Source organism: Canis lupus, chromosome 22, assembly GCF_011100685.1.
Source record: "Canis lupus familiaris isolate Mischka breed German Shepherd chromosome 22, alternate assembly UU_Cfam_GSD_1.0, whole genome shotgun sequence".
Taxonomy (NCBI): Eukaryota; Metazoa; Chordata; class Mammalia; order Carnivora; family Canidae; genus Canis; species Canis lupus.
This window is the reverse complement of record NC_049243.1, coordinates 42,317,194-42,340,246: the sequence shown is the minus strand read 5'-3', so window position 1 is coordinate 42,340,246 and position 23,053 is coordinate 42,317,194. Positions and strand designations below refer to the sequence as shown.

Sequence of the window (23,053 nt, the reverse complement as noted above, 5' to 3'; positions counted from 1 at the left end):
AGTTTTTAGTTTCATTGAGATTTTTAAGTAACTGTGAAAATAATTTTATTAAGGTTTTCTTAATAACATAAAGTATGCATATCTATCCATTCTTTTTTTTACATGCATATTTTCCTTTATTCTAGATACTATAGTAAATCAAATTCACAAACACATAATTGTATAGCACAACACGAATTAGCTTAAAATAATATGCCTTGAGAATTAGAATCTTGAAAAATTCAACAAAAGGATAAGTCAGGTTTGATGACCTGATGACCTGGTAGTGAAATGGTATTCGAGAACTTACCTATGTGGTGTTTACATCTTGGGATGTGAATGTAATTAGAAAAGAGAGTTGTATCATTAATTTTGATATACCAAATTTGATATAGAAGAAATGTTAAGACCTCGATCTATGTCAATTTCAATGAAATATTTATATTTTGTTTTCTTTATTGAAAACAGCATTCAGGCAGAGAAGCTCTTTGATGCTTGTTTCTTGTGTCCTGGTCTCAATCTAACTGTGAATACTTTTTTATCTTAGTTTTTAGAGCTTCTGACAACAGACTTCTGATACTGGTTCTTACCTCTATATTCTTTTGTCCCCCCTTTTTTTTTTGTTTCTTTCTCTCTAGTGACATAACCACTTGTATATTTGACTTTTAAAAAAGCTTTAGGTGACTTTTTAAAAATATTTATTTATTTATTTATTCATGCAAGAGACAGAGAGAAAGAGAGAGAAGCAGAGGGAGAAGAGGCTCCGTACAAGGAGCCCAATGTGGGATTTGATCCTGGGACTCCAGGATCATGCCCTGGGCCGAAGGCAGGTGCTAAACCGCTGAGCCACCCAGGGATCCCCCGACTTTTTTTTTTTTTTTAAACTTACTAACATGTTTTCCATTTCTTTCCAATTCCCAGGGTTTCTTGGCTCTACTTTATGCCAAAATATATGCTGTTAACCCATCTTACTTATGCCTTAGCTTCCTTCTCAGAAATAAAAACACTATGGGGTGTCTGGGTGGCTCAGTTGGTTAAGCATCTGCCTTAGGCTCGAATCATGATCTCAGGGTCCTGGGAACCAGCCCCACATCCAGTTTCATGCTCAGTGGAGAGTCTCCTTTTCCTTCTCTCCCTGCTCATTTTGTCTTTCTCTCAAATAAATAAAATCTTTTAAATAAAGAGAAATACAAATACTACCAATATGTAATTCCAAAACATGGCATTATAGTCTTATTTTCATTGTTTTTAAAGATTTATTCTTAATTGAGACAGAACGTGCGTGGTGGGGAGGGGCAGAGGGAAACAAACAGAATCTCAAGCAGACTCCTCACTAAGTGAGGAGCCTGATGTGGGGCTCAATCTCATGACCCTGAGATCATGATCTGAGCAGAAATTAAGAGTCAGATGCAGGGCACCTGGGTGGCTCAGTGGTTGAGCATTTGCCTTTGGCTCAGGTTGTGATCCTAGGGTCCTGGATCGAGTTCCACTTCAGGATCCCTGCAGGGAACCTGTTTCTCCATCTGCCTATGTCTCTGCCTCTCTCTGTGTGTCTCTCAGGAATAAATATACAAAATCTTAAAAAAAAAAAAAAAAAGGAGTCAGATGCTTAATCAACTGAACCACCAAGCCATCCCTACCTTCATTTGTTTCTAAAGGATTTATTTACTATCCATCCATTATTCCTCTACTAATCATTTAGTTTCTTTTTTTTTAAGATTTATTTATTTATTCATTAAAGACAGAGAGAGAGAGAGAGAGGCAGAGAAATAGGCAGAGGGAGAAGCAGGCTCCTCACAGGGAGCCCAATGGGGGATTCGATCCCAGATCTTGGGATCATGCCCTGAGCCAAAGGCAGATGCTCAACCACTGAGCCACCCAGGTGTTTCCTCATTTAGTTTCTTTTTCAATTTCTGAATGCCAACCTCCTCTCTTTATTTTAACAGAATTTTATTCAATAATTTTACAATTATTTATTGAACATCTACCCTGTGAATATATTAGTAAATAAAGCTGATAAAATCCATATCCTCATCAAACTTCCAACGTAAAAAGGAGACAGACATTAAAGACATAGTGAAAGCTGAGAGGTCTATGATAGCAATACTTAGCCTCTCAGGAAGGACCAAAGGAGGCATCTTTTCCATTACTAGGAAGCATAACAAATTCACTTCACATTTAATCCATCAAATAAGCACTGTTACCTCACAGATTCAGTGAGACAAGAATTCAAATAGGGTACAGTGTGAAAACTGGTCTCACACCTTTAATATATGGAGACTCAGCTGGAGAACTCAGAGCATAGAAGCTGGAATTATCTGAAGAAAATCATCCACATGTGTGGTGCTTGATGCTGATTGTTGGCTAAGATCTTAGCTGTTATAGCTGGCCAGAAAACCTAAATACAGCCTCTACATGTGCTTGGGCTTTTTCAAAGCATTTTGAATGCGTTCCAAAAGTAAGTGTCCCAAGAAAGAGCCAGGCAGAAACTGCATCTCTTTTATGAGTTAGCCCCAGAAGTCACATAGCACCACTGCTGCCATATTGTTTGGAGAAGTCACAAGCCAGCCAAGTTTGAAGAGGAGGGAAAATAGACTTCAGCTCTTGATGAACAAGGGACAAGCTTCCGGGGAAGCATATAAGATGATAATATTGCTGTGCTATATGGTCATTTTTGGAAAAAAAAATACAACCTGGTACAGTGTCCTTGAGAAAGTGGTATTTAAAATGAAGCTGACTGACAGAGAATGAATATGAAAAGGGGTTATAGTGAGAGGAAGCAGTCTGAGTAAATATCCTAAGCTGAAGCAACGATTTGGCTTAACTGAGAAAATGAGAGCCAGTTTGGCTAGGTCACAGAGAGTGCAGAGGGGACTGGTAGGAGATAAAACTGGAGAAGTCAGTCCTTCCAGGCCTTGGAAGAGACTTAAAGAGTTGAGACTTAAAGCAAGGCCTTATAGATCATGCTAAAAATATGCAAGGCCTTATAGATCATGCTAAAAATATGCAAACCTCACTGTAAAAGCAATAGGACACCATGCGCAGGTTACAATTTGGGAGTGCCATGGTTGGACAAAGTCAGGTTGCTGGATTCAAATGTGGGTGGCGGGGCCATCTGAGTGATGATTGCAGTGATCCAGGTCAGAGACAAAAGTAGCTGGCTTGAACTGGGAGGAGAGGGGTGGAGATAGAGTCAGGTAGATAGATTTGAAATATAATTAGTTGGAATGAGCAAGATTTGGGAAATGCTTTGGCTATAAAGGGTAAGAGGTGATCAAATTTTGGATTGAAAACTATATGTGGAAAGACTTGAGTAGCCCAGAGTTAGAAAATAACACCTATTAAAAGAAGTATAACTTAATAGGCGATGTTCTTAGGTCACTAAGAAGTAAAATGGATACTTCTAGATCTAGATGGCCATTTGTTTATTCTAGATTTAAGTGAAGATGCTCAGACTAGCTTCACCAGCTCATGGTTACCTGTGGCCAAGCACTGCAACCACTATAGATACTAAAAAAAGCACACTGCTATGACTCTTCCTACCTTCTCAACTATTCATACTCAAAGGGATAGAGAGAGGGCCTTCAATGACCTAGACCCACTCTTCTCAAAACCACTCTTCTATACTGCAGAGTATAGAAAATATTCACTAGCAAAGAAAATTCTTTGATCTGCAGAGTTTCATTGAGCATAATTTCAGAATACATTCTTACACATTTGTGTAATTAATTCTGATTATTAACCCTCACTCTAAATACCAATTTCACTTTTTTACTATCTAAAGAGTATCTTTCTTATTTCATAACAAATAAAGTAAAATCTAGCTAAAACAGTGCCTTTCTTTCCAATTACAAATATTCTTCACTATCGATGAATTCAAATATTTTCCAGCGTCATGTCTATGAATTTCTAATGTGCTATCAAAAAATGGTCCCAGCAAAGAGATCTTTTACACTGAACTATTTCTAAAATCCTACCTACTCTACTGCTAATTATATCTCAGTCCATCCTTTATGAAATGATCCTTGGCCTGAATGATTTTAAAATGTAAGAAAAGTTTTTAAAAATGTAAAATAAGTCAAATTCCTTTTCCCAAGCCACTTTTCTTTTTCTGCCTGGTGAAATTCTGCTTATTCTTTGGGTAACCTAATTTGTAAAATTGCATCCCATTTTATTCATATCTTCTGATTCAATCCATGAAAGTGTTACCATCTAGATGCTGATGATTCACAAATGCATACTTCATCCCTCCTGGGCTCCAGACCCATTCAACCCACTTACTATTGGACATCTCAATATAGTTTTCCAAACACTTCAGTGTCCCTACAACTTAATTTATAATCTTCTCTCCCAAAACCCATTCCTGCTACTCGAGTCTTTCCACATACAGTTTTCAATCCAAAATTTGATCACCTCTTACCCTTTATAGCCAAAGCATTTCCCAAATCTTGCTCATTCCAACTAATTATATTTCAAATCTATCTACCTGACTCTATCTCCACCCCTCTCCTCCCAGTTCAAGCCAGCTACTTTTGTCTCTGACCTGGATCACTGCAATCATCACTCAGATGGCCCCGCCACCCACATTTGAATCCAGCAACCTGACTTTGTCCAACCATGGCACTCCCAAATTGTAACCTGCGCATGGTGTCCTATTGCTTTTACAGTGAGGTTTGCATATTTTTAGCATGATCTATAAGGCCTTGCATATTTTTAGCATGATCTATAAGGCCTTGCTTTAAGTCTCAACTCTTTAAGTCTCTTCCAAGGCCTGGAAGGACTGACTTCTCCAGTTTTATCTCCTACCAGTCCCCTCTGCACTCTCTGTGACCTAGCCAAACTGGCTCTCATTTTCTCAGTTAAGCCAAATGGTTGCTTCAGCTTAGGATATTTACTCAGACTGCTTCCTCTCACTATAACCCCTTTTCATATTCATTCTCTGTCAGTCAGCTTCATTTTAAATACTACTTTCTAACTCTGGGCTTATTGCTTTCAAGTAGCTGATTGTCTTGAAGAAAATGGGCATTAGGGCAGCCCGGGTGGCTCAGCAGTTTAGCACCGCCTTCAGTCCAGGGCCTGATCCTGGAGACCCAGGATTGAGTCCCACATCGGGCTCCCTGCATGGAGCCTGCTTTGCCCTCTGCCTGTGTCTCTGCCTCTCTCTCTCTCTCTCTGTGTGTGTGTCTCTCTCATGAATAAATAAATAAAATCTTTAAAAAAAATGGGCATTATTATAAATGACCTTGTTAGTAAAATGCTTCAAATCCCCAGAATTCCAGAATGCTGTATTTTCTCAGCAAAGAGAGAGTGAACAGTTTGGTAATAAGCATTATCTAATGCAAATGGGATTAATACTTTCCAAGCTGGAATCACACTTTGAAAACTACTGTATTAGATTTATCCTTGTCCTCAGTGAGTTTACAGTTACAGGTGAGGGAGAAAAGAAGTAAGCAGATACTAAAAATACAATGTGGTAAGTACAAAGGGACTTGAGCTGAGATTGCTTAGAATCATCAACAGTCAGATTCATGTCAAATGGTGACTTAATGATATGTAGACAGGCAAAGTGAAGTAAACATTTGATGTAATAATTAAAATACTCTGTCCCCAAAGTCCAACAGTATAAACCTTTTTCTCAAGGAAGAAAAAGTGACAATGCCTACTTCATTGCTTGTCTGTGCTGATTGGTTTTACCAGTTAAGTGCTTCCCTTTACAATTCACCTCATCTTTGTGGATTTAACCTCACATAATTTAGGAACTACATTTCTCTCCTATGTTACCAGATAAATAGTGGCTGTGTTTGTGTTTCTTGACAGCCATATGAAAGTGTAGTTAGAAGTCTGGGCTTCATGGTTCACTTATAGTTGCAAATATAATGAATTATATCAGAGCCTAAATAAAAGTCCTTTCCTTTCCTTTTTTTTTTTTTTTTGGGCAAGGTTTATCTTCTGACCCAACTTAGCACTATCAACTGAGAGATTATTTTATACAATGAAAAGAATAGAAAAACTCTAAACTTTTGAAAATAGATTTTGTTAGTACAAAGTAACTGTGAATAGTCTATAATCGTTTTACTTGTGAATTGTCAGGGGGGAAAAAGTTATTTCTTTTAAATTTCACTTTAGTGAGAGATTAAAGAGCAGTTTCAAAAAGTGCAGGTATTTCCCTCAGATGTCAGATACTTAAAATTATCCCAAAGTAGAGAACAATGCTTGCTGAAAGTATACTTTGGAGACTAATGAATGCTGCCTCTGCCTCCTCTCCTATCTTCTAAACTGCTTTAATACAAGTTTCTTATTCTTTCAACTCTTTTTTCCTAGCTCTGTCCTTTTGCTCTCTGCCACACTCTTCTCATAGGAAGAAGAAGAGTTTCTTGCCAGTTAATATTTCAGGACTATTTACGAGGTCGAATCCTGTATCCTTCTCATTTTATCTTCTTCTTCTATTCTTCATTTTTTGACCTACTTTTCCAGATAATGTCACTTAATCTTCCCTGTGATTTTGATTTTGTTCTCTTCTTTAGGACTCTGTGGTTAGAATATATGATTCCTGACTCTGATTAGCTTCTTTTTTTAAAAAGCACTTAATTCCATTCTTATTCATAAACAATTTACATATAATAATTATAAGAAAACATATGTGAATTAATGAATTAAGCAAATGATGAGGGTGCTGTGAAGTCACAAGAAGGCTGAGTGTGTCCTCTTTATAGTTATGTCAGTTTTGCAATTTGAACCAGATTCACTTTTTAAATGTCCTTTCCCTGACTCCTGGATCCATTTGACTCCCTGGCTCCCTAAAACCCTGATTCATCTGGGATTCTTTAACAGATATTTTCCCCACAGGACAAAATACCACGCCTTCTCCCCCCATTGTGGAGTCACTCTTACTCTTGGTCCCTTCACCTTTCTCCTAATGGCCATCCTATGTGCCTTTACACTAGTGTGGAAACTTTATTTTTCATAGTCTACACTCAGCAGTGTCACCTTGGACTAGAGCAAATAGTTTCCTTACTAAAATTTTATTTAAAGTCATAAGGAATACCTACATTAACGTTACATTCTGCATCCTTAACATTCTGTACCCTACAATTTTCTTCTAGTGGTTTGGCTTAAATCCCATCAGGCTACAATAAATAAATTAATCAGGCAAGTCCCCAGTGTACAGTACAGATAATATTCTAGCCCTTCCAGCCTTTCCCCTCCCTGCTTTCTCAAAACAGTTATGCAAATTCATACCATTGAGAATCTCTACCTTGCTCCTGTATCCTAGGTACCAATTTCTATTCTAGACAGGGATCATTGATTGCAAGGAATAGAAACCTGTTGAAGATCTCTTAAACAAAAAGAGAAATGTATTATGAAGGTTTGGACAAATAGAGTCAGATGGTCTTTTGGGGACTGTCACTGGCAACAAGGCTTCTGTATGGAACCTGACTTGTTCTTTCAGTATCCTTTGGGCAAAATGGTCTCCTTTAGGCTTTTATTTATAAGTGTAGTCTGTTTTGCTCTCCACAATTTTAACTTGGCTTTTGTTCTTTCACTTGGCTCCCCAGAGCTCAATGACTCCATACCTCAGCGTCTCTTTGATTTCATTCAAGAGATGGATAGGAATTCCTGATCTGTCTGTTGTCATTCATGGTGGGGCTGCATGAGAAAGTCTGTCACACTTTCACTTATTAAAAAAAATTCTTCACACACACACACACATATATGATATATATATATCTGTGTGTACATATTTATCTATCTATCTATCATCTATCATCTATCTATCATCTATCATCTATCTTTTGTCAGAGCCATCCCTAACAAACAATTAGATTAGGTTAAGCCACTTTCAGAAAAAATTAAACTAAAATGATGCATGTAGGTATTATATGAAAATAAATTGTTTTACAACTATCTCAAAAGTGGAACCATGAGGGGTGCCTGGGTGATGCAGTTGGTTAAATTACCAGCTCTTGGTTTTGGCTCAAGTCATGATCTCAGGGTTGTGATCTCAGGGTTGTGAGATCCAGTCCTGAGTCGGGCTCCACTATCAGCACAGAGTGGCTTAAGTTTCTCTCTCCCTCTTCCTGCCCCCTCACCCCACCCCTGCTCATGCATGTTCCCAAATAAATAAATAAATAATTTTAAAAAAGTGGAACCTTGATATAGTAAATAAATATACATGTTTAATACACAGCAAAAAGGTACTTTAACAATCAATTTCTCTTTTTATGTCTAGAATGAATTCAAGTACTCAACTAAAGAAGAAATCTATTAATAAAAAATGACAGAGATCTAAGTGTAGGGTATCTGCCAACCAAAATAGTAATCAACCACTATCAACAAACTTATAGAAGGAAAAAAACAAACCGTTGTTGCTGCTTTTTAAGGAGCTTGGGGGCTCATGGGTGGTTCAGTTAAGCATCTGCCTTCAGCTCAGGTCATGATCCCAGGGCCTGGGATCGAGCCGTAGGTCGGTCTCCCTGCTTCTCCCTCTGCCCCTCACCCTGCTAATGCTCTTTCTCTCTAATAAGATCTTTAAAAAGAAAAAAACAAAAATGCAAGTTTGAACTACAACTTGATTTGTGTAAAAGTCCTGTAAGTGCTGTTTTCTGAGGTTGCGAACGTGGAGGCCTCAAGATGAGATTAATGCCTTCATAAAAAATAATACCAGCGACCCCAATGGTTCTCTCTTTCCATGTGTGTGCACAGAGAAGCATTTATGTGAGAAGGCAGCGAGAAGACAGCCGTGTACAAGCCAGGCAGAGAGCTCTTATCAGGTCCTGATTTGGCTAGCATTTCGATTTGGACTTTCTAGACTTCAGGACTGTGAGAAATAAATTTCTGTCATTTAAGCCACACAGTTAATGGAATTTTGCTATGGCAGCCTGAGCTGATTAAGATACTATCCATTTTACCTTTGGCAGCTCTCACCTTGCAGGGAATGTTCAAGTTAACAGCCTTTGTGTATTCAACTGAAATAATTTTCAGAACAACAATCTATCCCTTAATCCAAATAGATTTGAATAAAAACAGCATATAACAAGAAATAATTGATTTACTGTGGAGAGAAGAGCAAGGGAACTTTCTGGTACCTGGTAGGATAAGCTTGAATATAAAGTAAAGTCAGCCAGGAATTTATTCCTTAAAGTCTGGTCAATCTGGTTCTAAGGTCAAGATCTATACCTTGCAACCTTTGCTATGGCTTGTTACTTCAAAGGTTTCCAGGTAAGTCTTTCATATAAGATGTAGTGTTCACACTTGTACTTGTTACACTAAGATAAGAATTGGCAAACATATTCCGTAAAGGACCATACAGACTCTTTCACAATCAATAAGCTTTACCCAGATGCAGCCATAGACAATATGCAAACGAATGGGCGTGGCCATGTTCCCATTATAAAAATCAGTCATAGTCCAAAGGTAGGGTTTACCTTGCTGGCTATAGTTTGCTGACCTGCTGGCTCTTTTTTCCTTCCCTCTCAAACCATCATGTATCAGTCTTAGGGTCTTAGAAAAGGGATGCATTCCTGGGTAAAAACTGAACTTTTTCATTGCCTTATCACAAAGAAATGTAATATCTGATTAATCACCTCACCAAAGAGTTGCAGTCTATCCCATCTGGCAGTAGGACCTGCTTTTCCTGCAGATGTACTTGCTTTTTTCTTTCCAAATCCCTCAGAATATAGGGTCTGTCCACTGGGATAGTTTCCACTATACTATTCATAGTCTGAGTAGAGATAGTTTGTGATAGCCACATATTGAGTGCTTATATTTAATTACGTTTTTCCTCTATTATTTGGATTGAACTAATATTTTTCCTCCAAATTCAGGAATCAACTGACCAATGGATTTTTACTCTGTGGCCAACATTGTGAACATAAATGATACTGCTCCCATTTTCTACTGATGCCTCATTATCCAGAATCTTCAGTGAAAGAGGGGTTTCCTCATGAATGATTTCCCAATGACAAAAGCTCATTGTTTTAAACACCAAGATTTTAGACTATTAAAACCATTTTGAAAAATGGTTTGAAAAAATTACACACTTTCTTGTTATTTTGAACAGTCTACTGACCAGAACTGTACCCTTTGAATGCCTTAGGATTATGAAATGAATCAATTTTAATACAGTGAACTGTAATTCAGTTATACTCTTAGGAGATGGTGAGCTATATAAGGTATTTTCTTTTATATTAAATGACTCAAGAGAGCTATGCTTTTGAGCATGGCATGAGTTCTGCCACTCAAATCATTTGTTCCCCAGCTCGGCTCCCCACAGCATCCTGCTTTGAATATCTAGAAAGTTATTTTGTGTGAGAAATAAATAAGCCTTATGAATGTATACATTAATGAATATTTTCCACTCAATATCTCTGTGAAAGACTCAAGGAAGCAGTTTTATCACATTATTATCATCTAAGTGTGATAAGAAGGTGAGTGAAAGACCTTTTCTTCCTTCAGAAAAAAATCTTTTGGCGGTCATCCATAACTCTTTGGTGGGAGTCTACAATGTCAGCACCCGCTATACTTTGAGTGGCTTTGAAGGTCTCTATACCAGTCTGCATGCTAATGCTGGGACCAGCACTAACTACCTTTCTGCATTTAGTGCAGTGTGTCTTGACTGAGTGGAAGAACTTGAGTGCAACGTAACACTTGCACAGTGTTTCTTCTTAAGCAAGAAGAACATAATGTGGCAATAGTAGTAACAACAAATGCTATCATGAAGTTTCTGGGATTTGGAGGCCTTTGCAGAAGAAATCATCACAGGGAACTGAAAACACAGGAAGTGGGTAAACAGAATCATTGCCACTTCGTGGTTGTAAAAGTACTGTTCCCAGAGGTACATGTGGGACAGATTTGGCTGAACCTTCTGGGAAAGTGTGCTAGAGGTCCCAGGTACTGTATGTATGTATGTGTGTGTGTGTGTGTGTGTGTGTATACATATATGACTTTATTTTTAGTTCCGAATTGGAGTTTTACTTGTGCTAAATGTTTTCTAGCACAACTTTCCAAATCTACAGAAAGGGATCAACAAATTTGCTGAATGTGTTTTTAATGAAGATTAAATGAGGATTCACAGATGATTCAGTACAGTACCTGTATAATTCTCAATGCATGTGTGATCCAAAGTATCTGCCTTCCATATTTGTTCCTTTCTTGGAGGTCTCTGTCCGTTAGTTACAAAGGGGACTAGAACTTCTTCCTGAGTGTATTTCTAGAACTGCCTTTGGATTGTTAATTCTCATTGTGGTGGGTTCTTTCTCATCGTGGAGTGTCCAGCCCCTCCAAAGGCTGCTCCACACTCAGTGTCCTAGACACAGGAAACGCATTCTCCCTCCTGAGGGCAAATCAAAGGCACACATGAGTAGGCGACGTTTACCTTTTCCACCTTGTCCTTTTAATCATCTTCCCACCATTACCACTAAGGTTAGACAGATGGATAGGATTTTTTTTCCTGTCCAGTTGGAGTTTTTAGAGTAGAATTACAATCATTAAAGAAAATAAGAAAAAAAAAAAACAAGATTAAACCATGTTAAAGTAATTAAACAAAGAGGCCATGTGATTTATGTGCTGTAATGCCATGGCAACCTATATAAAACAAGAAAAATCTTAACCTGTCAATGCCTCAAAATTATGAGGTAGCAACCTAAGAACCAATCACGAACAACCAAATAGACTTGAAGCTTTAGCCAATCCATAATTTCCTTGCTTTATTTCTACCTTTCATCTATAAAAGTCTCTCCCTAGCTGTTGGTGAAGAGCTCCTAAACACCTCTGGTTTGGTACTGCCTGGTTCAAATTGATTTTTGATCAAATAAACTAAAAAAAAAAAAAAATTTAACATGCCTCAGTTTACCTTTTAACAATCATGACAACTATAAAAATATAAATGAGTGCATGTCAAAAATTATTTTTTAAGCTCACTCATGAAACCCAGTAAGATGTTATAATTATTTCAAAAGAAAATTTAAAGTGCCACACATATCCATGTTAATCGTGAATACTGAAATGGATTTACAATTAGATGGAAACTTTTTTTTTTTTTTTCTTAATGGAAGTGGTGGTGGGCCAGTAGAATAATCAATTGTCCTTCCTCAAGACAGAAGTTATTTGCATTTATATGGACAAGAGTCATTTGCATGGGTATCAGTAATCTAGTTATATCTACACTTTACAGAGCTGTAAATTGCTTTTTTTTTCTTTTGCATTTTTATGTGATTGTACACATCTGATGTACTATACATCCATGTATAAGAGGTAGCTATCTTCTCTGAGAGGTGAAAGTCTTATTCTTTCATGAGTGCCCTCGAAGAATAGTGAGACTAAGTTTTTATATCCATTCTTGTATATATACGTGTGTATATATATAATTTAAAAAAACAAAGCATCATCTCTTTGTCCATTGTTAATTTACTGGTAAGAATGGGGGCCACCAGGCATTAGTGGAGCACCAGAAAGTCCTGGAGGCACGCGAAAAGGATTATAGGGAGTGGGATATAGTTCTGGAGCGGGAATATCACTTCTGCAAGAGCAGGATATGGCCCTGGTGATCCCCAGACTCCTGGTGAAACAGCGTCCAATAGGACAGGTAGGTGCTGCCCTTGGTGCTTGAGGAGGAGGAGGAGCAGGATATGGCCCAGAAGATGGGTATGGCATATTAGGGGCAGGGGACTGCCCTCCCATTCCTGGTGCCCAAGGTCCAGAAGACGTGGCTCACCATGGACAAGCTGCAGCTGGATCTGTGGTTATACCATTTGGTCTCAAAAGCACTGGAAGGGACAAATTCAGCGCAGGATATGGCCCTGTGGGACCAGAGCCTGGCACACTTGGCGCTGGATAAGGACCAGCAGGTACACAGACAGAAATTTTAGAAACTGCGTATTTTCCGTCAATCTTATTTGCAGTTTTTAGTTAATAGTCTGGGGAAGAACAGCTTGAGATCACGCTCAGCGTGGTTCTTACCCACTCGGTGGCCAGGGCAGTGGGAGCCGCCGACCGTCCTCAGCAGCGGGCCGCACGCTCCAGCCTCCGCAGGGACCGCTGAACAGGCCGCAGGACACCTGCGCTTCGGCAACCGCGTCTGTGACCTCAGGCTGGAGCAGCACATTTGGGAACTAGAGCAGTCCGTGCACCCTGAAATTCCTCCTTAGTCTCAGCCTTCTCAGCTACCTCCAGCTTCTCCTCTCCAATCTCCTCGGGACTTTTTCAGGAGTTGAGGTCAGGCGGGGCCTGCGTGGGCGCTGGCGGGAGAGAGCGTTGCGCGGGCGCAGAACCTCCCTGCGACAGCTGCCACCTGCTGGCTAGTGAGCTCCCACCCTGGGCACGTGGGCTCCAAATAACGCGAGTCCCTGTTTTACACAAAGCAGTGATATGCAGGTTAACAAAACACGCCTCTGTCTTATGAAAGGTACAACAGGATCATGTATCATCAGTTTACCCTGAAAGGAATAAAACCCACTCTGCCTTGGAAAACACTGGTAATCATTTTGCTATAATTAAAAGTCTTTCATGATTTATACTTAAACAACAAAGAAAAGAAATAAACTGTGCATGAAATATGATTTTTCCAGATCAGAAAGCAAAATTACCTAAGAACCCATAGTTCCTAATTTTTATGCTGACTTCTCTTTTTTCCCATTTCCTATTTCAATCTGTCAAAGATCTTCCTACCTTTTTTTTTTTTAATGGGGATCCGTACCCATCCTTGATGGTGTGTAATATTTAACCAGTGAATTCACTAAAGGATCCAGTCCCCTCTTCCCTTTATATATTTCTCCAGGAAGTCACTCAAACTGGATTAATTCCATAAGCCTTCAGTCAAATCATTGATGCTGGTTGTAAACAACCCAAGGTCTGCAGAGCAGACCAGGGCCTGGGGCCCTTTGTGGTCCTCGTTAATCAGATCACTGTTGCTCTGTATCCACCTTCATCAACTTCAGCTTGTCGGTTTCTGTTCTCACATTTTCAAAGAGTAAAGATCAGAATTGTTGGACACATTCACACATATGTGCCAAGAATAAAGCTAATTAACATAGACAGTAGGCTAAATCTATATTGAGGAGAAAAAACAAATGTTTTGCAAACTGCTTCATAATTTTTCAAGACACTAGCCTTTTCATGGAGTCAGTCAGTTACCTTATCATGTGTCATGGTGTTTCGCACTTTCCCTAATTGCTGTGGGCACTCTTTTAAGCATTCTGAGAATTAGAAAGGAACTACATACTTCTTTAGGGCTGTATCCTTAGTTTCAAAACTGAAAGTTTGAAGCAATTGTTCTAGTAAGGACTCAATTAAGTTCTTAGCCAAGGGTCATTATTATATTCAGTGTCTCTCAGGGAAAAGGAGAAGAAAGGTTAATGCTTTCATTTACAAATATTTGTTCACTTCTCTTTTACTGACTTAGTCTGGGAGAATAAATAATACCACCTATTAGAGCTGTATGCAAAACAGAAGTATGTTGATGCCAAGAGAAGTTCTAAGATAGGAGTTGGCAATGTCTTTCTCTAGAGTCAGATAGTAAATATTTTAGGCTCTGGAGTCATATGTTCTCTCTTGTAAATACTTAACCCAACCATTGTAGCATGAAAACAGTCATAGACCATATATAAACAAATAACCAATAAAATATTATTTATAACAACAGGTGGTGGGCTAGATTTGGCCATGGGCAATAGTTTTATAACTCTTGGGTAAGAGAGTTTTTTTGCTGTTGTTGATTAGTTTTGGCCAATGAAATGGTTGGGTTTAATGTTTGTAATGAAATACATTTCTCTATTTAGGCTATTCAGAGGAATTTTTCTGTTTCACGTAAGGCAGGTTGGTATGTCAATATTATTTGGAAAAATGAGAATTTTTAATCAGAGAAAGATACAAAACAATTATGAAATAATATGACAGCATTGAATTAAACCTGTAAGTTGTTCACCACAGAGTAGTACAATATCAGCATATTTGCCTTTGATGGACTTTCTCTATACTGTATGGCTTTGCTTGTATTCAGTTTACTTCTCAGTATCACATTTTAATCTAGAGCTCTTGATATTTTAGAAATAAAGCTTTCATTGACAAAGTGTAGTCTGACAGTTTTTGTGACTGTTGGGCAAATATTGAGACAGGTGTGTATGTGTGTGTGTGTGTGTTAATTTTTGATATTCTCAAATTCCCTGTTTTGGGCCTCTCTGCTCCATCAATGCATGAGGCTGATTCTACTTACTTTCTTTTGGTGCCTCAGAACCACTCATTATGCCCTGAGCTTAAAGGAAAGTCTGAGCCTGAATTCTAGTATCAGATTAAAACTCTTTTCTTAACCTGACCCCAGAAGACTTTTAAAAGATTCCTTCAGACATCATAGCATATGAGAAGATTAAAATGTAAGGAAAGGCATGAAATAAACAAGAGCATTTTCTTATTATCTTTTGAGGAATCTGTTAGAAAATTCAAAGAAACTTCAAGTGTATCTGAACCTGTATAATGCCTATCACAAAGAATTTCCCAAGTCTTGGTCACTCTTCAAATGTACTTTAGATACCACATAAGAAATGAAAATAAGTCCTCCACAAATAATCATAAAGCTCCCACCATACTTGATCAAAATGTATGTGGGTTAACACCTGAACTTATGAATATCTGAGGCCAGAGTAATAGAAATTTGACCCAACGTTCAAGATTTTCTTCTACAAAGAAGTCTTCTCTCACAATTACAGTGCACGGGAATATTTTCTTACTTCGGAATTTAAACATGTTTATTGTTTTTGTTTTTCATTTTGCTACTTGTTTATATCCCATCATTTACAGGTGTCTCCCCCTCAAATTTTTATCACTAGTCCCAATTCCTTATTTAAACTTCAGACTTATATACTATCTCCCTAAAATTTCTACTCTAATGTCTAACATTGCTCCCCAATGTCTAAACCTAATAAATTCAAAATAGAATTCTTGGTTCTGCTTCCTCTATTTTCTCCCCACTCAATATTTTTCATCTCAAATAGCTGCCTTTCATCTACTTACAAAGGCCAAGATCTAGGAATCATTCTGATCTTTTCCCTTCACCACTTACCTTTAATCCGTTACACATCCTACAAATTCAAACCTGAGACTAGATCTCAAATCTGGCTGCTTCTCACAACTTCCACTTCTACCACCCTAATCTAAGTCACCATCACACATCATGAGGACTTCCGCAATGCCTTCCTCACTGACCCCCTAGCTTCTACTCATGCCCCTTAACAGTACAGTCTCCATACAGATGCAAGAGTATTTTTTAAAATATGTACATCAGATCATATAAATCTCCTAACAAAAAGCATCCAAAGACCTCCTATTTTATGTAGGATAGTATTGCGAGTCTTTAAGTGGTCTAGAAGGCAGTAAGCAATCTGGTCCTTGCTTACATCTTGGATGTTTCCTACCACTCTTCTCTTTGTTCATGAAACACAGACACACTAGTCATCATTTTGCTTTTTGTTTATGCCGCTCTTATTCTTCCAATCTTTATCTTTGTTCCTCCTCTGTCTAGAATGGCCTGTTGCAGGTATTTTTATTGTTGGTTCATCAACATCATTTATGTATTTGCTCCAGTGTTTTCTTTCTTATCTAAGAAACACACCTCATTGACTACTTTGCCTTTTAGCAGCTCTCTATTCCTTATTTTCTTCATAGCACTTAAAACTCTCCAAATTTACATCATTTCTTTGTTTACCTATTTGTTGTTAGGCTTCTCTTTTAGAATGTAGGAGTTATGCAGCAGGGACTTGTATGACTTTTTACCAGTTCTCTCGGGTACAGAATGCTTAACATATAGAATGTACTCAATATATATATATATTGAATAAATAAATGAATGTTTTATACTTAATCTCCTGTTCTACTTAGATATGTCTAATTTCATTAAAATTTTCTTAAAATTACATTGAAAGAAATATTTCATTTTAATTTGAATTCCTTTATTGTGAAAATAAACATTGACTTACATATTTATTGCTAATTTTTATTTATTCTTCTGGGAAAAATTTGTTCAAAATTATCTTATTTCCTTTCACAAAGGAAAGATCCTGGTAATCATAATAATATAACAGCAATAACAGTGGTTAATTTAAATAAAGTTGGTACAGCCACTTCCCTCACCACTTTATTCATGATAATAAATACATTTCTTTTTTTTAATGATTTAATTTCTTTATAACCTAAAAAAAAATAAAAGAAGAAGAAAACTTATAAGAAAGCAAAATGTCCTCTGAAAGATCAACGGGTTTTTTTTTTTTTTTTTTTTAGCAATTTGCAAATCTTGGTATTTATCTTGAACACATTATATTTTTACCAACTTCTGAGTCAATGTTAACTTTACATGGCAATAATCTATTCTTATATGACAACATAATTATTCACATAAATTGGAGTAGCGTAACTAGAAATATTACACTTAAATAATTAGAACAAACTGAGCTTTTCAAAATAAACATGGCAAAACACAACTTGAATATGGTATATTTGATTTAAACTTTTTAAATGGTTATCATTGTTAATTCTAATACTCTAAATAAATTTCTCAGATTCTTTACGCATTTTGCAATGGACACCTCACATTACTAAAGGTAATGGAATCACACTGCACAATATTTCTACCATCCATACCTGCTCTGGAGACCTCATCCCTTTAGTACTAAGAACAATATAAATTGTCTTTAAAGAATATTGTCTTTAAAGAAACATTTATGCTTTGCATAAAACAGCACTATTATTTGCTCTATATTTTACCTTGATATTTTATTTTCTTTTAGAAATTTACTCCTCTGTGTAAGGTCCTGCCTTAAACACACCACGTGTCTCCCTGATTTTCATCTCATTTCCTTGGTGTCCTTTGATTGCCTTGAGAATGTGGCTTGAGGGTGAACAACAGGGTGGGGAGGTCAAATAAAAACAGACAGGAGTCCATGTCCCTTAACATAGATGCAATGTGAATTTCTGGTCTTTTTCATGATGATATATATAACTTATCATTATCAATGTGCAGATCCAGCCAAAGATGATCTCATTCACTAAAGGGACGAGGAAAGATGTGAGCAGAATTCAATCGAGAGTACTGCAGAGCTCTGCCATTGCTTTAAACAAACTTACCCTCATCTGGAATGAAGTAGGATGGCAGATTTGAGTGTGTTTCCTTTTAACCAACTGTGGCTCAGGGCCATTAGAATTTATCTCCACCAATCAAAAACTTAGAATTGATATTAAATGTTTTCTCATGGCATTATAAAAAATGAAATTCACATTAATGTTATTTTATTTGCAAGATTTGGATCTTCTTTTCTTCCTCCTTTCTTTTTTCACTTTATTTCTATTTTTATAACTAATTATATTAGCTATTTTTCTATGGAAGGCAACACACTCATTCTAAAAAATAAATATATATTTTTATGTTCTAGGCAAATAGATAAATTTCCTATGCAATAAAATGATTTTTCTTTTGCCATTCAAAAATTTGTATTTTTTTAAACCAGGGGTTCACTTACATGTGAGGATTCTTCTTACTTTAAATGACTTAAAATCACTGTTGCTAATAGGTAAAATAAATAAACTATTGACTGGCAAAACTCTAAGAAGGACATTCTTAGACAAAGAGATGCTTGAAATTAGAGATCCAAATGCTGCTAGGAATCTTCCTTATCTCATCTAGTGCCTGAAGAATTTATTCTTTAACCTAACCAGACAACTCCAGACTTTACAGTCTCATCACCAACAACCCCCTTCTACCTGTTCCCATTAGAGAAATAATAGGAAAAACCACTTGTTTGAACCATGTTGGGCCACATGGCCATCTCTGCATCAATCACCGTGGCTTCAAGAGTCTGTGACTGGACACACTCATTTGCCCTTACCGATCCTCCAGATGGAGAGAAAGAAAAACAGATCCCCTGAGGCAGGCCTTACTATCTGATATAGATTAAGCAATGATATAAATCAGAAATGCTTACACTGAGGGTCTGTGCCCTAAAACAACTATACCAAATGCTGCCTTAACATATCAGAAATAATGCAAATGTAGCATATTTCAAATAAATCTGTCAAAATGGTATAGTGGCAAAAGGAGACTCCTGGACTTTTACACACTAAAGAACTCTGTTGCTTTTGGCAAGTTACTGAAATGCTCTGATCTTCTATGTCTCTATTTGAAGTGAGCATAAATCACCACATTAGTGTTTTGTTGTAAAGACTGGAAACTAGAAAACACATCTGTATACTCCTCCAGGACCTGGGATACAGTCTGCATTGAGATAATGGTCACCATTGTTGTTTGTTGTTGCTGCAGAATTTTGCAGGGAAAGCATTTTTCCTGAGCTGTGTTTTAGCAACACGTAATCCATCTGAACATTGCTGAAGCTGTGAAAGTTATTTTTTCCACCATATAGCACACATACAAAAAATGTTCTACAACGTGCAAAACCCACATTTCTCCTGCCTTTTTTTTTTTTTTTAATTTTATTTATTTATTCATGAGAGAGACACAAAGAGAAAGACAGGCAGAGACACAGGCAGAGGGAGAAGCAGGCTCCATGCAGGGAGCCCGACCTGGGACTGATCCCGGGACTTGATCCCGAGACTCCAGGATCACTCCCCAGGCTGAAGGCGGTGCTAAACCGCTGAGCCACCCAGGGAGCCCCCATTTCTCCTGCTCCTTATGCCTTTATCTTCTTTGCTTTCCTTTTAAAGCCTTACTTTCTGTTTTCTTTTTCTTCCTATTCTCTCGTCACTGTTTTAAGTTTTTCCTTTTTCAATCTACCTTCCATCTCTGCTCAGTGCTGACTCCCTGCCCACACACAGACTTTGATGTATGCGGGCATCACACATACCAAACTTGTGGGCACAGTTGAAACTTGTGGGAACAGTTCAACAGAGAATTAAGCTTCCATTTCTATGACCAAGATCAAGAATACCAAAGGTTCAACCCTGGCAATCCATTTCTCTGTGATGTGAGAAGATAATGGTCGTTAATCAGAGGGAAAACAGTTGTCTACTGAATTTGACTGCTTCCTTTGACAGTCAAACTGACAGGTTGCTATAGATGGAGTTTAGAGCAAGTGCTTTCAAAGAAAAGGCATAAGTGCCTTCTGTGAGGGGAACCTTTGTGGAAGGGGAGCAGATTCAAGATCAAATTCTACAGGTGTGTGTGTGTGTGTGGGGGGTGTGGTGACAGATCAAATCCCATGTGTCTCTCATATTCAGATGGCATTAGCATATATCTAAAGCATCTTTCTTTTCTTTTTTTTTTAATTATTTATTATTATTTATTTATTTATTATTTATTTATGATAGTCACCAGAGAGAGAGAGAGAGAGAGAGAGAGAGAGAGACAGGCAGAGGGAGAAGCAGGCTCCATGCACGGAGAGCCCGACGTGGGAGTCGATCCAGGGTCTCCAGGATCACGCCCCGGGCCAAAGGCAGGCGCCAAACCGCTGCGCCACCCGGGGATCCCAGCATCTTTCTTTTCAATAAGCAGTATGTGTTCTGGAAATGCCAACTCATATTAAAATATAATTAGCAAAGTAATCCTCTTCTCATAATAATAGCGTGTTTTAAATTCAATATACATACTTTGGCACTTGCACAATGTTTCCAGTCATTAGTGTATATAAGCCATTCTATATTCTGGTCATACACGTTGGTAGACAAGGTCAGTATAGATCATGAACTCAATAGAACTCAATACACTAGCATTCACTTGAGATATACTCATGTCCGTAGGACTAAATATAGCTTTTCACTACTACTGAACTTCACTACAATTTCACCCCATTAACAAAAATGTGTCAGTCTCAGTTTCAAAATACGCTCATCCCTGACTTACTCTTCAACATGATTTTGTACCATATTTTATGCTGTTCTTAGGTCTTTCCTTTGATATTCCTAAGTGTGTTATTATTTTCAATATGGAAACCCTCTTTACTAAAAGGCATTCATGGAATTCTCTTAGAGTAACGTAAGTACTTTTTTGAGGATGATGGTGTTAGAATAAAAATACCCCATGTTATGTAATTGAGAGTGTTTGACAGTGATTTACGCATTTGCAGCACCTTAAGACTTTGCTATTAACAGGTGTTATCCATGTCAAAACATAAAAAGGTAATTACTTTATAGAAAGAGATGTTACCCAAGTAATCCCTTAGAAGTGTATGCTACTTCCAGTATAACTGAAATTTCATGCCATTGCCAATGAGAGCATGTCTTACAGTCATCAGTGCATAATCTTAATCTTAATGAGGTCCCAATCACATTTGGCTGTCATAGGTTTTTAAATATATCTTAAGTCTATTACTTGGTTCCATTAATTAGTATGTATATTTTCAGGATCCTAAAATAGATATCATATTAAGAAGAAAATTTAGAGATGTGTTCTCAACATCCTGTTTGGTTTTTGCACTGTTCATAGGATATAGAGGCTTAAGTATTAGTGGAACAGACTTCTCTATTATAGGCATTTAGTAATTTTGCAAGAAGGTCCTATTAACATTTTATTTTTTCTTTAATGGTTTTAATGAAAAGGAAAAAAAATAATTGTCTTAAAGACCTAATATACTCATTTTGGATAGGGGCTCTTTAGGGGTAGAGAGACTATTATAGCCATTAATGAATTTTACCAATTCTCTGAGTAATGTGTCATAATTGAGAATCGGCTTTGCTAGGAACTGAATTATATCACTCTAAAATTCATATATTAAAGCTTTAACCCCTGATGTGATGATATTTGGAGATGAGGCCTTGGGAAGTAATTAGGTCATAAGGGTGAGCATTCTCAGTCTCTCTTTTTCTGTCTCTGTCTCTCCACCATGACAGCACACGATACATAATCAGGAAGAGAGACCTCACCAGAAATAGAATCAGCCAGCATCCTGATCTTGGATTACCAGTCTCCAGAGCTGAGAAATAAATGTCTGTTGTTTAAGCCACTCTGTCTATGGTATTTTTTCTACAGCAACCCAAGTAACTAATACAAGCTTTATAATCTGTATGGATAGTAATATGCTAATTCCATTAGAAGAGCTATTAGCTATTTGGTAGGCAGTGATAAAAAGAATTGTTTCTATTTGATTTTGCAGGGAAGATGCTCTGGAAAATAAAACCAGCTCACCTTGAATGGTTCATAGTTTAAAGTCTGACTCAGAGTCTTTATGCTCCAATGACATATTTCACTTTTAAATTTGGCTAGCATAAAGCATATGAGTGACAAATATGTGGTGGAGACATGTCACTATAGGTCATGTCTCAATGGTATTTTTCAAGAGCTAGTAAATGTAATAGAGCTTTGTACATTTTCTGAAGCATTCAAGTGAGTATAATAACTTTTCTACTGTTCCATATGAGTCATATAATATGTTGCAAATATTAAAATCAGCTTATCTTTATTTAAAACAAAAGTCAGTGTTTCTTTGATGTGCTTTCAAATGGCTGTCAAATATTAACTTTGTACTGTATATTTCAACATTTATAAATAGGACTCTAAATAAATCATGGCTCTCAAATAGTGCTACATTAACATCTTCTATCAAGATTTTATATAACTATTTGGCTAATGAAGAAACAAAAACTTAGTGTAATAATTTTGAAGAGATATTACTTGATGATAGTGATAATTCTTCCTACAAAAATATATTTGGTTAAAACTACATAATATATAAGGTTCCAGAATGTACCATATAAAAATAACAACAGTTTCAGCATCATGGATATCTATTTTTCTATATTGGGCAATTTTAATTTTATCCAAAATTGTATTTTTTACATCAATACTATGAGGCAATGTATCTGAGTAGGACAAACAACAACAACAGCAAGTGAAAACAGCTCCCTGAATAGTGAAAATTTGTATTCTTTTTAGAATCAGGAAGACTTCATCTTCCTGATTTATAGGTTTATGGATTTAGAGACTGAAATAGAAAAGTTTTATAAATGTAGTTTAAGTCTATTAGAGAGGATGAACTCAGAAATATATTTAATGAAATAAAATTAATTAAAGCACTTCATAAACTGTAAAATGCTGAATAACTGCCTCCCTCCCCAATAATAAGCTCAAATCTTCTCCCTCCTAGTT

General features: G+C 37.1%; 1 long non-coding RNA gene across 1 annotated transcript in view; it reads left to right on the top strand.

The window, feature by feature from the left end:
• Positions 1–21,907, top strand: part of LOC119877394 — an 81,730-nt gene extending 59,823 nt beyond the window's left edge. The window contains exon 2 of the long non-coding RNA XR_005376071.1: positions 21,799–21,907. This is a non-coding gene — a long non-coding RNA (uncharacterized LOC119877394). The remainder of the gene's footprint in view (positions 1–21,798) is intronic.
• Positions 21,908–23,053: the final 1,146 nt, after the last annotated feature.